This window comes from Ascaphus truei, chromosome 2 (genome assembly GCF_040206685.1).
Source record: "Ascaphus truei isolate aAscTru1 chromosome 2, aAscTru1.hap1, whole genome shotgun sequence".
Taxonomy (NCBI): domain Eukaryota; kingdom Metazoa; phylum Chordata; class Amphibia; order Anura; family Ascaphidae; genus Ascaphus; species Ascaphus truei.
Genome location: NC_134484.1, coordinates 337103909 through 337118447, shown reverse-complemented (window position 1 = coordinate 337118447; position 14539 = coordinate 337103909). Strand labels below are relative to the sequence as shown.

General features: G+C 67.0%; 1 protein-coding gene across 9 annotated transcripts in view; it reads right to left on the bottom strand.

Moving 5' to 3' along the window:
* ULK4 (unc-51 like kinase 4) overlaps positions 1-13393 on the bottom strand; it is a 656651-nt gene extending 643258 nt beyond the window's left edge. For 6 of the 9 annotated variants that reach the window (XM_075586691.1, XM_075586698.1, XM_075586695.1 and 3 more), the window contains exon 1: positions 13218-13359. The gene's annotated coding sequence lies outside the window, so the exon portion shown is untranslated. Of the gene's footprint in view, positions 1-13217 lie in introns of all 9 variants that reach the window. The other 3 variants (XM_075586693.1, XM_075586692.1, XM_075586701.1) reach the window with 3 other exon arrangements.
* Positions 13394-14539: the final 1146 nt, after the last annotated feature.

The following is a 14539-nucleotide window of genomic DNA, read 5'->3' as shown; positions in this document are numbered from 1 at the left end:
GGGGGGGAGCAGAGGTAATGCACCTGCAGCAGCGCCTGAGCACAGGGGGGAGGGAGCAGAGGTAACACACCTGCAGCAGCGCCTGAGCACAGGGGGGGGGGAGCAGAGGTAACGCACCTGCAGCAGCGCCTGAGCACAGGGGGGAGGGAGCAGAGGTAACTTACCTGCAGCAGCGCCTGAGCACAGGGGGCAGGGAGCAGAGGTAACGCACCTGCAGCAGCGCCTGAGCACAGGGGGGAGGGAGCAGAGGTAACGCACCTGCAGCAGCGCCTGAGCACAGGGGGGAGGGAGCAGAGGTAACGCACCTGCAGCAGCGCCTGAGCACAGGCGGGAGGGAGCAGAGGTAACACACCTGCAGCAGCGCCTGAGCAGAGGGGGAGGGAGCAGAGGTAACGCACCTGCAGCAGCGCCTGAGCACAGGGGGGAGGGAGCAGAGGTAACGCACCTGCAGCAGCGCCTGAGCACAGGGGGGAGGGAGCAGAGGTAACGCACCTGCAGCAGCGCTTGAGCACAGGGGGGGGGAGCAGAGGTAACGCACCTGCAGCAGCGCCTGAGCACAGGGGGGGGGGGGGAGCAGAGGTAACGCACCTGCAGCAGCGCCTGAGCACGGGGGGGGGAGCAGAGGTAACGCACCTGCAGCAGCGCCTGAGCACAGGGGGGGGGGGAGCAGAGGTAACGCACCTGCAGCAGCGCCTGAGCACAGGGGGGAGGGAGCAGAGGTAACGCACATGCAGCAGCGCCTGAGCACAGGGGGGAGGGAGCAGAGGTAACGCACCTGCAGCAGCTCCTGAGCACAGGGGGGGGGGAGCAGAGGTAACGCACCTGCAGCAGCGCCTGAGCACAGGGGGGGGGGGAGCAGAGGTAACGCACCTGCAGCAGCGCCTGAGCACAAGGGGGGGGGGGGAGCAGAGGTAACGCACCTGCAGCAGCGCCTGAGCACAGGGGGGGGGGGGAGCAGAGGTAACGCACCTACAGCAGCGCCTGAGCACAGGGGGGGAGCAGAGGTAACGCACCTGCAGCAGCGCCTGAGCACAGGGGGGGGGGGAGCAGAGGTAACGCACCTGCAGCAGCGCCTGAGCACAGGGGGGGGGGGGAGCAGAGGTAACGCACCTGCAGCAGCGCCTGAGCACAAGGGGGGGGGGGGGGGAGCAGAGGTAACGCACCTGCAGCAGCGCCTGAGCACAGGGGGGGGGGGGAGCAGAGGTAACGCACCTGCAGCAGCGCCTGAGCACAGGGGGGGGGGAGCAGAGGTAACGCACCTGCAGCAGCGCCTGAGCACAGGGGGAGGGGAGGGAGCAGAGGTAACGCACCTGCAGCAGCGCCTGAGCACAAGGGGGGGGGGGAGCAGAGGTAACGCACCTGCAGCAGCGCCTGAGCACAGGGGGGGGGGGGGGAGCAGAGGTAACGCACCTGCAGCAGCGCCTGAGCACAGGGGGGGGGGGGAGCAGAGGTAACACACCTGCAGCAGCGCCTGAGCACAGGGGGGGGGGGGGAGCAGAGGTAACGCACCTGCAGCAGCGCCTGAGCACAGGGGGGGGGGGGAGCAGAGGTAACGCACCTGCAGCAGCGCCTGAGCACAGGGGGGGGGGGAGCAGAGGTAACGCACCTGCAGCAGCGCCTGAGCACAGGGGGGGGGGGAGCAGAGGTAACACACCTGCAGCAGCGCCTGAGCACAAGGGGGGGGGGAGCAGAGGTAACGCACCTGCAGCAGCGCCTGAGCACAGGGGGGGGGGAGCAGAGGTAACGCACCTGCAGCAGCGCCTGAGCACAGGGGGGGGGGGAGCAGAGGTAACGCACCTGCAGCAGCGCCTGAGCACAGGGGGGGGGGGAGCAGAGGTAACGCACCTGCAGCAGCGCCTGAGCACAGGGGGAGGGGAGGGAGCAGAGGTAACGCACCTGCAGCAGCGCCTGAGCACAGGGGGGGGGGGGGGGGAGCAGAGGTAACGCACCTGCAGCAGCGCCTGAGCACAGGGGGGAGGGAGCAGAGGTAACGCACCTGCAGCAGCGCCTGAGCACAGGGGGGGGGGAGCAGAGGTAACACACCTGCAGCAGCGCCTGAGCACAGGGGGGGGGGGGGGAGCAGAGGTAACGCACCTGCAGCAGCGCCTGAGCACGGGGGGGAGGGAGCAGAGGTAACGCACCTGCAGCAGCGCCTGAGCACAGGGGGGGGGGAGCAGAGGTAACACACCTGCAGCAGCGCCTGAGCACAGGGGGGAGGGAGCAGAGGTAACGTACCTGCAGCAGCGCCTGAGCACAGGGGGGGGGGGGAGCAGAGGTAACGCACCTGCAGCAGCGCCTGAGCACGGGGGGGAGGGAGGGGAGGGAGCAGAGGTAACGCACCTGCAGCAGCGCCTGAGCACGGGGGGGAGGGAGCAGAGGTAACGCACCTGCAGCAGCGCCTGAGCACAGGGGGAGGGGGGGAGCAGAGGTAACGCACCTGCAGCAGCGCCTGAGCAGAGGGGGAGGGAGCAGAGGTAACGCACCTGCAGCAGCGCCTGAGCACAGGGGGGGGGGAGCAGAGGTAACGCACCTACAGCAGCGCCTGAGCACAGGGGGGGGGGGGAGCAGAGGTAACGCACCTGCAGCAGCGCCTGAGCACAGGGGGGGGGGGGGGAGCAGAGGTAACGCACCTGCAGCAGCGCCTGAGCACAGGGGGGAGGGAGCAGAGGTAACGCACCTGCAGCAGTGCCTGAGCACAGGGGGGGGGGGGAGCAGAGGTAACGCACATGCAGCAGCGCCTGAGCACAGGGGGGGGGGGAGCAGAGGTAACGCACCTGCAGCAGCGCCTGAGCACAGGGGGGAGGGAGCAGAGGTAACGCACCTGCAGCAGCGCCTGAGCACAGGGGGGAGGGAGCAGAGGTAACGCACCTGCAGCAGTGCCTGAGCACAGGGTGGGGAGGGAGCAGAGGTAACGCACATGCAGCAGCGCCTGAGCACAGGGGGGGGGGAGCAGAGGTAACGCACCTGCAGCAGCGCCTGAGCACAGGGGGGGGGGAGCAGAGGTAACGCACCTACAGCAGCGCCTGAGCACAGGGGGGAGGGAGCAGAGGTAACGCACCTGCAGCAGCGCCTGAGCACAGGGGGGAGGGAGCAGAGGTAACGCACCTGCAGCAGCGCCTGAGCACAGGGGGAGGGAGCAGAGGTAACGCACCTGCAGCAGCGCCTGAGCACAGGGGGGGGGAGGGGAGGGAGCAGAGGTAACGCACCTGCAGCAGCGCCTGAGCAGAGGGGGAGGGAGCAGAGGTAACGCACCTGCAGCAGCGCCTGAGCACAGGGGGAGGGGAGGGAGCAGAGGTAACGCACCTGCAGCAGCGCCTGAGCACAGGGGGGGGGGGAGCAGAGGTAACGCACCTGCAGCAGCGCCTGAGCACAGGGGGAGGGAGCAGAGGTAACGCACCTGCAGCAGCGCCTGAGCACAGGGGGGGGGAGCAGAGGTAACGCACCTGCAGCAGCGCCTGAGCACAGGGGGGAGGGAGCAGAGGTAACGCACCTACAGCAGTGCCTGAGCACAGGGGGGAGGGAGCAGAGGTAACGCACCTGCAGCAGCGCCTGAGCACAGGGGGGGGGGAGCAGAGGTAACGCACCTGCAGCAGCGCCTGAGCACAGGGGGGGGGGGAGCAGAGGTAACGCACCTACAGCAGCGCCTGAGCACAGGGGGGGGGGAGCAGAGGTAACGCACCTGCAGCAGCGCCTGAGCACAGGGGGGGTGGGGGAGCAGAGGTAACGCACCTGCAGCAGCGCCTGAGCACAGGGGGGAGGGAGCAGAGGTAACGCACCTGCAGCAGTGCCTGAGCACAGGGGGGGGGGGGGGAGCAGAGGTAACGCACCTGCAGCAGCGCCTGAGCACAGGGGGGGGGGAGAGCAGAGGTAACGCACCTGCAGCAGCGCCTGAGCACAGGGGGGGGGGGGGAGCAGAGGTAACGCACCTGCAGCAGCGCCTGAGCACAGGGGGGGGGGGGGAGCAGAGGTAACGCACCTGCAGCAGCGCCTGAGCACAGGGGGGAGGGAGCAGAGGTAACGCACCTGCAGCAGTGCCTGAGCACAGGGGGGGGGGAGCAGAGGTAACGCACATGCAGCAGCGCCTGAGCACAGGGGGGGGGGGGGGGAGCAGAGGTAACGCACCTGCAGCAGCGCCTGAGCACAGGGGGGGGGGGAGCAGAGGTAACACACCTGCAGCAGCGCCTGAGCACAGGGGGAGGGAGCAGAGGTAACACACCTGCAGCAGCGCCTGAGCACAGGGGGGGGGGAGCAGAGGTAACGCACCTGCAGCAGTGCCTGAGCAGAGGGGGGAGGGAGCAGAGGTAACGCACCTGCAGCAGCGCCTGAGCAGAGGGGGGAGGGAGCAGAGGTAACGCACCTGCAGCAGCGCCTGAGCACAGGGGGGGGGGAGCAGAGGTAACGCACCTGCAGCAGCGCCTGAGCAGAGGGGGGAGGGGAGCAGAGGTAACACACCTGCAGCAGCGCCTGAGCACAGGGGGGGGGGGGAGCAGAGGTAACACACCTGCAGCAGCGCCTGAGCACAGGGGGAGGGAGCAGAGGTAACGCACCTGCAGCAGCGCCTGAGCACAGGGGGGGGGAGCAGAGGTAACGCACCTGCAGCAGCGCCTGAGCACAGGGGGGAGGGAGCAGAGGTAACACACCTGCAGCAGCGCCTGAGCACAGGGGGGGGAGGGAGCAGAGGTAACACACCTGCAGCAGCGCCTGAGCACAGGGGGGGGGGGGGAGCAGAGGTAACGCACCTGCAGCAGCGCCTGAGCACAGGGGGAGGGAGCAGAGGTAACACACCTGCAGCAGCGCCTGAGCGCAGGGGGGGGGTGGAGCAGAGGTAACGCACCTGCAGCAGCGCCTGAGCACAGGGGGAGGGAGCAGAGGTAACGCACCTGCAGCAGCGCCTGAGCACAGGGGGGGGGGGAGCAGAGGTAACGCACATGCAGCAGCGCCTGAGCACAGGGGGGGGGGGGAGCAGAGGTAACGCACCTGCAGCAGCGCCTGAGCACAGGGGGGAGGGAGCAGAGGTAACGCACCTGCAGCAGTGCCTGAGCACAGGGGGGAGGGAGCAGAGGTAACGCACCTGCAGCAGCGCCTGAGCACAGGGGGGGGGGGGAGCAGAGGTAACGCACCTGCAGCAGCGCCTGAGCACAGGGGGGGGGAGCAGAGGTAACGCACCTGCAGCAGCGCCTGAGCACAGGGGGGGGGGAGCAGAGGTAACGCACCTACAGCAGCGCCTGAGCACAGGGGGGGGGGGGAGCAGAGGTAACGCACCTGCAGCAGCGCCTGAGCACAGGGGGGAGGGAGCAGAGGTAACGCACCTGCAGCAGCGCCTGAGCACAGGGGGGAGGGAGCAGAGGTAACGCACCTGCAGCAGCGCCTGAGCACAGGGGGAGGGAGCAGAGGTAACGCACCTGCAGCAGCGCCTGAGCACAGGGGGGGGGAGGGGAGGGAGCAGAGGTAACGCACCTGCAGCAGCGCCTGAGCAGAGGGGGAGGGAGCAGAGGTAACGCACCTGCAGCAGCGCCTGAGCACAGGGGGAGGGGAGGGAGCAGAGGTAACGCACCTGCAGCAGCGCCTGAGCACAGGGGGGGGGGGAGCAGAGGTAACGCACCTGCAGCAGCGCCTGAGCACAGGGGGGGGGGAGCAGAGGTAACGCACCTGCAGCAGCGCCTGAGCACAGGGGGGGGGGAGCAGAGGTAACGCACCTGCAGCAGCGCCTGAGCACAGGGGGGGGGGGGGAGCAGAGGTAACGCACCTGCAGCAGCGCCTGAGCACAGGGGGGGGGGAGCAGAGGTAACGCACCTACAGCAGCGCCTGAGCACAGGGGGGAGGGAGCAGAGGTAACTTACCTGCAGCAGTGCCTGAGCACAGGGGGGGGGGAGCAGAGGTAACGCACATGCAGCAGCGCCTGAGCACAGGGGGGGGGGGAGCAGAGGTAACGCACCTGCAGCAGCGCCTGAGCACAGGGGGGGGGGGAGCAGAGGTAACGCACCTGCAGCAGCGCCTGAGCACAGGGGGGGGGGGGAGCAGAGGTAACGCACCTGCAGCAGCGCCTGAGCACAGGGGGGGGGGGGAGCAGAGGTAACGCACCTGCAGCAGCGCCTGAGCACAGGGGGGAGGGAGCAGAGGTAACGCACCTGCAGCAGTGCCTGAGCACAGGGGGGGGGGAGCAGAGGTAACGCACATGCAGCAGCGCCTGAGCACAGGGGGGGGGGGGGAGCAGAGGTAACGCACCTGCAGCAGCGCCTGAGCAGAGGGGGGAGGGAGCAGAGGTAACGCACCTGCAGCAGCGCCTGAGCAGAGGGGGGAGGGAGCAGAGGTAACGCACCTGCAGCAGCGCCTGAGCACAGGGGGGGGGGAGCAGAGGTAACGCACCTGCAGCAGCGCCTGAGCAGAGGGGGGAGGGGAGCAGAGGTAACACACCTGCAGCAGCGCCTGAGCACAGGGGGGGGGGGGAGCAGAGGTAACACACCTGCAGCAGCGCCTGAGCACAGGGGGAGGGAGCAGAGGTAACGCACCTGCAGCAGCGCCTGAGCACAGGGGGGGGGAGCAGAGGTAACGCACCTGCAGCAGCGCCTGAGCACAGGGGGGAGGGAGCAGAGGTAACACACCTGCAGCAGCGCCTGAGCACAGGGGGGGGAGGGAGCAGAGGTAACACACCTGCAGCAGCGCCTGAGCACAGGGGGGGGGGGGAGCAGAGGTAACGCACCTGCAGCAGCGCCTGAGCACAGGGGGAGGGAGCAGAGGTAACGCACCTGCAGCAGCGCCTGAGCGCAGGGGGGGGGTGGAGCAGACAGCAGCGCCTGAGCACAGGGGGAGGGAGCAGAGGTAACGCACCTGCAGCAGCGCCTGAGCACAGGGGGAGGGAGCAGAGGTAACGCACCTGCAGCAGCGCCTGAGCACAGGGGGGAGGGAGCAGAGGTAACGCACCTGCAGCAGTGCCTGAGCACAGGGGGGGTGGGGAGCAGAGGTAACACACCTGCAGCAGTGCCTGAGCACAGGGGGGGGGGGAGCAGAGGTAACACACCTGCAGCAGCGCCTGAGCACAGGGGGGAGGGAGCAGAGGTAACACACCTGCAGCAGTGCCTGAGCACAGGGGGGGGGGGAGCAGAGGTAACGCACCTGCAGCAGCGCCTGAGCACAGGGGGGAGGGAGCAGAGGTAACGCACCTGCAGCAGCGCCTGAGCACAGGGGGAGGGAGCAGAGGTAACGCACCTGCAGCAGCGCCTGAGCACAGGGGGAGGGAGCAGAGGTAACGCACCTGCAGCAGCGCCTGAGCACAGGGGGGGGGAGCAGAGGTAACGCACCTGCAGCAGCGCCTGAGCACAGGGGGGAGGGAGCAGAGGTAACACACCTGCAGCAGCGCCTGAGCACAGGGGGGGGGGGGGAGCAGAGGTAACGCACCTACAGCAGCGCCTGAGCACAGGGGGGGGGGGAGCAGAGGTAACGCACCTGCAGCAGCGCCTGAGCACAGGGGGGGGGGGAGCAGAGGTAACGCACCTGCAGCAGCGCCTGAGCACAGGGGGGAGGGAGCAGAGGTAACGCACCTGCAGCAGCGCCTGAGCACAGGGGGGGGGGAGCAGAGGTAACGCACCTTCAGCAGCGCCTGAGCACAGGGGGGGGAGGGAGCAGAGGTAACGCACCTGCAGCAGTGCCTGAGCACAGGGGGGGGGGGGGAGCAGAGGTAACGCACCTGCAGCAGCGCCTGAGCACAGGGGGGAGGGAGCAGAGGTAACGCACCTGCAGCAGCGCCTGAGCACAGGGGGGAGGGAGCAGAGGTAACGCACCTGCAGCAGCGCCTGAGCACAGGGGGGGGGGAGCAGAGGTAACGCACCTGCAGCAGCGCCTGAGCACAGGGGGGAGGGAGCAGAGGTAACACACCTGCAGCAGCGCCTGAGCACAGGGGGGAGGGAGCAGAGGTAACGCACCTGCAGCAGCGCCTGAGCACAGGGGGGGGGGAGCAGAGGTAACGCACCTGCAGCAGCGCCTGAGCACAGGGGGGGGGGGAGCAGAGGTAACACACCTGCAGCAGCGCCTGAGCACAGGGGGGAGGGAGCAGAGGTAACGCACCTGCAGCAGCGCCTGAGCACAGGGGGGGGGGAGCAGAGGTAACGCACCTGCAGCAGCGCCTGAGCACAGGGGGGGGGGAGCAGAGGTAACTTACCTGCAGCAGCGCCTGAGCACAGGGGGGGGGAGCAGAGGTAACGCACCTGCAGCAGTGCCTGAGCACAGGGGGGGGGGAGCAGAGGTAACGCACCTGCAGCAGCGCCTGAGCACAGGGGGGAGCAGAGGTAACTTACCTGCAGCAGCGCCTGAGCACAGGGGGAGGGAGCAGAGGTAACGCACCTGCAGCAGCGCCTGAGCACAGGGGGGAGGGAGCAGAGGTAACACACCTGCAGCAGTGCCTGAGCACAGGGGGGGGGGAGCAGAGGTAACGCACCTTCAGCAGCGCCTGAGCACAGGGGGGGGGAGCAGAGGTAACGCACCTGCAGCAGCGCCTGAGCACAGGGGGAGGGAGCAGAGGTAACGCACCTGCAGCAGCGCCTGAGCACGGGGGGGGGGGGGGAGCAGAGGTAACGCACCTTCAGCAGCGCCTGAGCACAGGGGGGGGGAGCAGAGGTAACGCACCTGCAGCAGTGCCTGAGCACAGGGGGGGGGGGGGGAGCAGAGGTAACGCACCTGCAGCAGCGCCTGAGCACAGGGGGAGGGAGCAGAGGTAACACACCTGCAGCAGCGCCTGAGCACAGGGGGGGGGGGGAGCAGAGGTAACGCACCTGCAGCAGCGCCTGAGCACAGGGGGAGGGAGCAGAGGTAACGCACCTGCAGCAGCGCCTGAGCGCAGGGGGGGGGTGGAGCAGAGGTAACGCACCTGCAGCAGCGCCTGAGCACAGGGGGAGGGAGCAGAGGTAACGCACCTGCAGCAGCGCCTGAGCGCAGGGGGGGGGGGAGCAGAGGTAACGCACCTGCAGCAGCGCCTGAGCACAGGGGGAGGGAGCAGAGGTAACGCACCTGCAGCAGCGCCTGAGCACAGGGGGGGGGAGCAGAGGTAACGCACCTGCAGCAGCGCCTGAGCACAGGGGGGAGGGAGCAGAGGTAACGCACCTGCAGCAGCGCCTGAGCACAGGGGGGAGGGAGCAGAGGTAACGCACCTGCAGCAGCGCCTGAGCACAGGGGGGAGGGAGCAGAGGTAACGCACCTGCAGCAGTGCCTGAGCACAGGGGGGGGGAGCAGAGGTAACGCACCTGCAGCAGCGCCTGAGCACAGTGTGGGGAGGGAGCAGAGGTAACACACCTGCAGCAGTGCCTGAGCACAGGGGGGGGGGGAGCAGAGGTAACGCACCTGCAGCAGCGCCTGAGCACAGGGGGGGTGGGGAGCAGAGGTAACACACCTGCAGCAGCGCCTGAGCACAGGGGGGGGGGGAGCAGAGGTAACACACCTGCAGCAGCGCCTGAGCACAGGGGGGGGGGGAGCAGAGGTAACACACCTGCAGCAGCGCCTGAGCACAGGGGGGAGGGAGCAGAGGTAACACACCTGCAGCAGTGCCTGAGCACAGGGGGGGGGGGAGCAGAGGTAACGCACCTGCAGCAGCGCCTGAGCACAGGGGGGAGGGAGCAGAGGTAACGCACCTGCAGCAGCGCCTGAGCACAGGGGGGGGGAGCAGAGGTAACGCACCTGCAGCAGTGCCTGAGCACAGGGGGGGGGGAGCAGAGGTAACGCACCTGCAGCAGCGCCTGAGCACAGGGGGGAGCAGAGGTAACTTACCTGCAGCAGCGCCTGAGCACAGGGGGAGGGAGCAGAGGTAACGCACCTGCAGCAGCGCCTGAGCACAGGGGGGGGGAGCAGAGGTAACGCACCTGCAGCAGCGCCTGAGCACAGGGGGGAGGGAGCAGAGGTAACACACCTGCAGCAGCGCCTGAGCACAGGGGGGGGGGGGGAGCAGAGGTAACGCACCTACAGCAGCGCCTGAGCACAGGGGGGGGGGGAGCAGAGGTAACGCACCTGCAGCAGCGCCTGAGCACAGGGGGGGGGGAGCAGAGGTAACGCACCTGCAGCAGCGCCTGAGCACAGGGGGGGGGGGAGCAGAGGTAACACACCTGCAGCAGCGCCTGAGCACAGGGGGGGGGGAGCAGAGGTAACGCACCTTCAGCAGCGCCTGAGCACAGGGGGGGGAGGGAGCAGAGGTAACGCACCTGCAGCAGTGCCTGAGCACAGGGGGGGGGGGGGAGCAGAGGTAACGCACCTGCAGCAGCGCCTGAGCACAGGGGGGAGGGAGCAGAGGTAACGCACCTGCAGCAGCGCCTGAGCACAGGGGGGGGGGAGCAGAGGTAACGCACCTGCAGCAGCGCCTGAGCACAGGGGGGGGGGAGCAGAGGTAACTTACCTGCAGCAGCGCCTGAGCACAGGGGGGGGGAGCAGAGGTAACGCACCTGCAGCAGTGCCTGAGCACAGGGGGGGGGGAGCAGAGGTAACGCACCTGCAGCAGCGCCTGAGCACAGGGGGGAGCAGAGGTAACTTACCTGCAGCAGCGCCTGAGCACAGGGGGAGGGAGCAGAGGTAACGCACCTGCAGCAGTGCCTGAGCACAGGGGGGGGGGGGAGCAGAGGTAACGCACCTGCAGCAGCGCCTGAGCACAGGGGGGGGGGAGCAGAGGTAACGCACCTGCAGCAGCGCCTGAGCACAGGGGGGGGGGGGGAGCAGAGGTAACGCACCTGCAGCAGCGCCTGAGCACAGGGGGGGGGAGCAGAGGTAACACACCTACAGCAGCGCCTGAGCACAGGGGGGAGGGAGCAGAGGTAACACACCTGCAGCAGCGCCTGAGCACAGGGGGGGGGGGGGAGCAGAGGTAACGCACCTACAGCAGCGCCTGAGCACAGGGGGGGGGGGAGCAGAGGTAACGCACCTGCAGCAGCGCCTGAGCACAGGGGGGGGGGAGCAGAGGTAACGCACCTGCAGCAGCGCCTGAGCACAGGGGGGGGGGGAGCAGAGGTAACACACCTGCAGCAGCGCCTGAGCACAGGGGGGGGGGAGCAGAGGTAACGCACCTTCAGCAGCGCCTGAGCACAGGGGGGGGAGGGAGCAGAGGTAACGCACCTGCAGCAGTGCCTGAGCACAGGGGGGGGGGGGGGAGCAGAGGTAACGCACCTGCAGCAGCGCCTGAGCACAGGGGGGAGGGAGCAGAGGTAACGCACCTGCAGCAGCGCCTGAGCACAGGGGGGGGGGAGCAGAGGTAACGCACCTGCAGCAGCGCCTGAGCACAGGGGGGGGGGAGCAGAGGTAACTTACCTGCAGCAGCGCCTGAGCACAGGGGGGGGGAGCAGAGGTAACGCACCTGCAGCAGTGCCTGAGCACAGGGGGGGGGGAGCAGAGGTAACGCACCTGCAGCAGTGCCTGAGCACAGGGGGGGGGGGAGCAGAGGTAACGCACCTGCAGCAGCGCCTGAGCACAGGGGGGAGCAGAGGTAACTTACCTGCAGCAGCGCCTGAGCACAGGGGGAGGGAGCAGAGGTAACGCACCTGCAGCAGTGCCTGAGCACAGGGGGGGGGGGGGAGCAGAGGTAACGCACCTGCAGCAGCGCCTGAGCACAGGGGGGGGGGAGCAGAGGTAACGCACCTGCAGCAGCGCCTGAGCACAGGGGGGGGGGAGCAGAGGTAACGCACCTGCAGCAGTGCCTGAGCACAGGGGGGGGGGGGAGCAGAGGTAACGCACCTGCAGCAGCGCCTGAGCACAGGGGGGGGGGGGAGCAGAGGTAACGCACCTGCAGCAGCGCCTGAGCACAGGGGGGGGGGAGCAGAGGTAACGCACCTGCAGCAGCGCCTGAGCACAGGGGGGGGGGAGCAGAGGTAACTTACCTGCAGCAGCGCCTGAGCACAGGGGGGGGGAGCAGAGGTAACGCACCTGCAGCAGTGCCTGAGCACAGGGGGGGGGGAGCAGAGGTAACGCACCTGCAGCAGCGCCTGAGCACAGGGGGGAGCAGAGGTAACTTACCTGCAGCAGCGCCTGAGCACAGGGGGAGGGAGCAGAGGTAACGCACCTGCAGCAGTGCCTGAGCACAGGGGGGGGGGGGAGCAGAGGTAACGCACCTGCAGCAGCGCCTGAGCACAGGGGGGGGGGAGCAGAGGTAACGCACCTGCAGCAGCGCCTGAGCACAGGGGGGGGGGGGGAGCAGAGGTAACGCACCTGCAGCAGCGCCTGAGCACAGGGGGGGGGAGCAGAGGTAACACACCTACAGCAGCGCCTGAGCACAGGGGGGAGGGAGCAGAGGTAACACACCTGCAGCAGCGCCTGAGCACAGGGGGGGGGGGGGGAGCAGAGGTAACGCACCTACAGCAGCGCCTGAGCACAGGGGGGGGGGGAGCAGAGGTAACGCACCTGCAGCAGCGCCTGAGCACAGGGGGGGGGGAGCAGAGGTAACGCACCTGCAGCAGCGCCTGAGCACAGGGGGGGGGGGAGCAGAGGTAACACACCTGCAGCAGCGCCTGAGCACAGGGGGGGGGGGAGCAGAGGTAACGCACCTTCAGCAGCGCCTGAGCACAGGGGGGGGAGGGAGCAGAGGTAACGCACCTGCAGCAGTGCCTGAGCACAGGGGGGGGGGGGGGGAGCAGAGGTAACGCACCTGCAGCAGCGCCTGAGCACAGGGGGGAGGGAGCAGAGGTAACGCACCTGCAGCAGCGCCTGAGCACAGGGGGGGGGGAGCAGAGGTAACGCACCTGCAGCAGCGCCTGAGCACAGGGGGGGGGGAGCAGAGGTAACTTACCTGCAGCAGCGCCTGAGCACAGGGGGGGGGAGCAGAGGTAACGCACCTGCAGCAGTGCCTGAGCACAGGGGGGGGGGAGCAGAGGTAACGCACCTGCAGCAGTGCCTGAGCACAGGGGGGGGGGGAGCAGAGGTAACGCACCTGCAGCAGCGCCTGAGCACAGGGGGGAGCAGAGGTAACTTACCTGCAGCAGCGCCTGAGCACAGGGGGAGGGAGCAGAGGTAACGCACCTGCAGCAGTGCCTGAGCACAGGGGGGGGGGGGGAGCAGAGGTAACGCACCTGCAGCAGCGCCTGAGCACAGGGGGGGGGGAGCAGAGGTAACGCACCTGCAGCAGCGCCTGAGCACAGGGGGGGGGGAGCAGAGGTAACGCACCTGCAGCAGTGCCTGAGCACAGGGGGGGGGGGGAGCAGAGGTAACGCACCTGCAGCAGCGCCTGAGCACAGGGGGGGGGGGGAGCAGAGGTAACGCACCTGCAGCAGCGCCTGTGACGGGCAGATCAATGTCTGGGATCGATCTACTCAACAAGTCAAACCCCCCCAAGCACCTCTGTCTGCCTATTGTGACGTCACCACTCCCAATAACATCACCATCTCCGAGACCACATTTCAAATTCCATACCAACTGCTCGCAGACCAACTGCCGGGTGTCTGCACCCGCTTCCTCGGCCGTGGGGGGCGTGTTGTTAACAGTATGAATCTTTTATTAAGAGGAAGCACGCGTTTGCTTATTTATTGCAGCTGTTGCAATACGTTATTTGATAGTTTGGTTTGTGAGGTGACGCAGTGGCACAGAGAGAATGCACAGAAGTGGATAAGAAGATTAACTCTACAAAGCCACCCCTCTTCAGCTGGGCGCATTGAGCCGTTCCGGCTGTTGCCTTGGTAACGAGGCAGGGACGCCCGGAAGATGTCAGTGGAAGGGTTGTGGGCCCTGCTGTTACCATGACAACAGGAAGCTCCGGCCCTAGTGGGAAGTCACTATTAAAGTGTAACTGTAGTCCCACTTGCCAGATCACAGTGCACTAATGGCAGTGATGGGTTTAACCCACCGATGGGGGCAAACCCTTCAAGGATCAAAGAACTGATGGTATGTTCTGAACGTTTTATAGAAGCAAACCCCATCTACTCGCCATACAAGAACAAACATTTAATTTCTCTCTGCCACTGTGAAGCACTTTTGCTGCTGTCTGCTGCACTATTTGAACTAATTAAATAATATGAGACATACTAGGAATAAATTAAACATAAGGAAAGGGAGTAACTGGCCCACAGAGCTTACAATCTGTGTTTCATGTAGGGGAGAAGTTACATAGACAGTAGAAGGGTGTTAGCAGGGCAAGCGCGTATGAGAGGGGCTAGGATAAGTGCGCATGCAAGGGGTTAAGGTAAGTGTGTATGGGAGGGGTTAGGTAAGTGCGCGTGCAAGGGGTTAGGCTAAATGCGCGTGCAAAGGGTTAGGCTATGTGCGCGTGCAAAGGGTTAGGGTAAGTGCATATGAGAGGGGTTTGGGTAAGTGCGTATGAGAGGGGTTTGGGTAAGTGCGTATGAGAGGGGTTTGGGTAAGTGCGTATGAGAGGGGTTTGGGTAAGTGCGTGTGCAAGAGGTTAGGGTAAATGCGAGTGCAAGAGGTTAGGGTAAGTGCGTGTGCGAGGGGTTATGGTAAGTGCGTGTGCAAGAGGTTAGGGTAAGTGTGAGTGCAAGAGGTTAGGGTAAGTGCGTGTGCAAGGGGTCAGGGTAAATGCATGTGCAAGGGGTTAGGGTAAGTGCGTGTGTAAGGAGTTAGGGTAAATGCG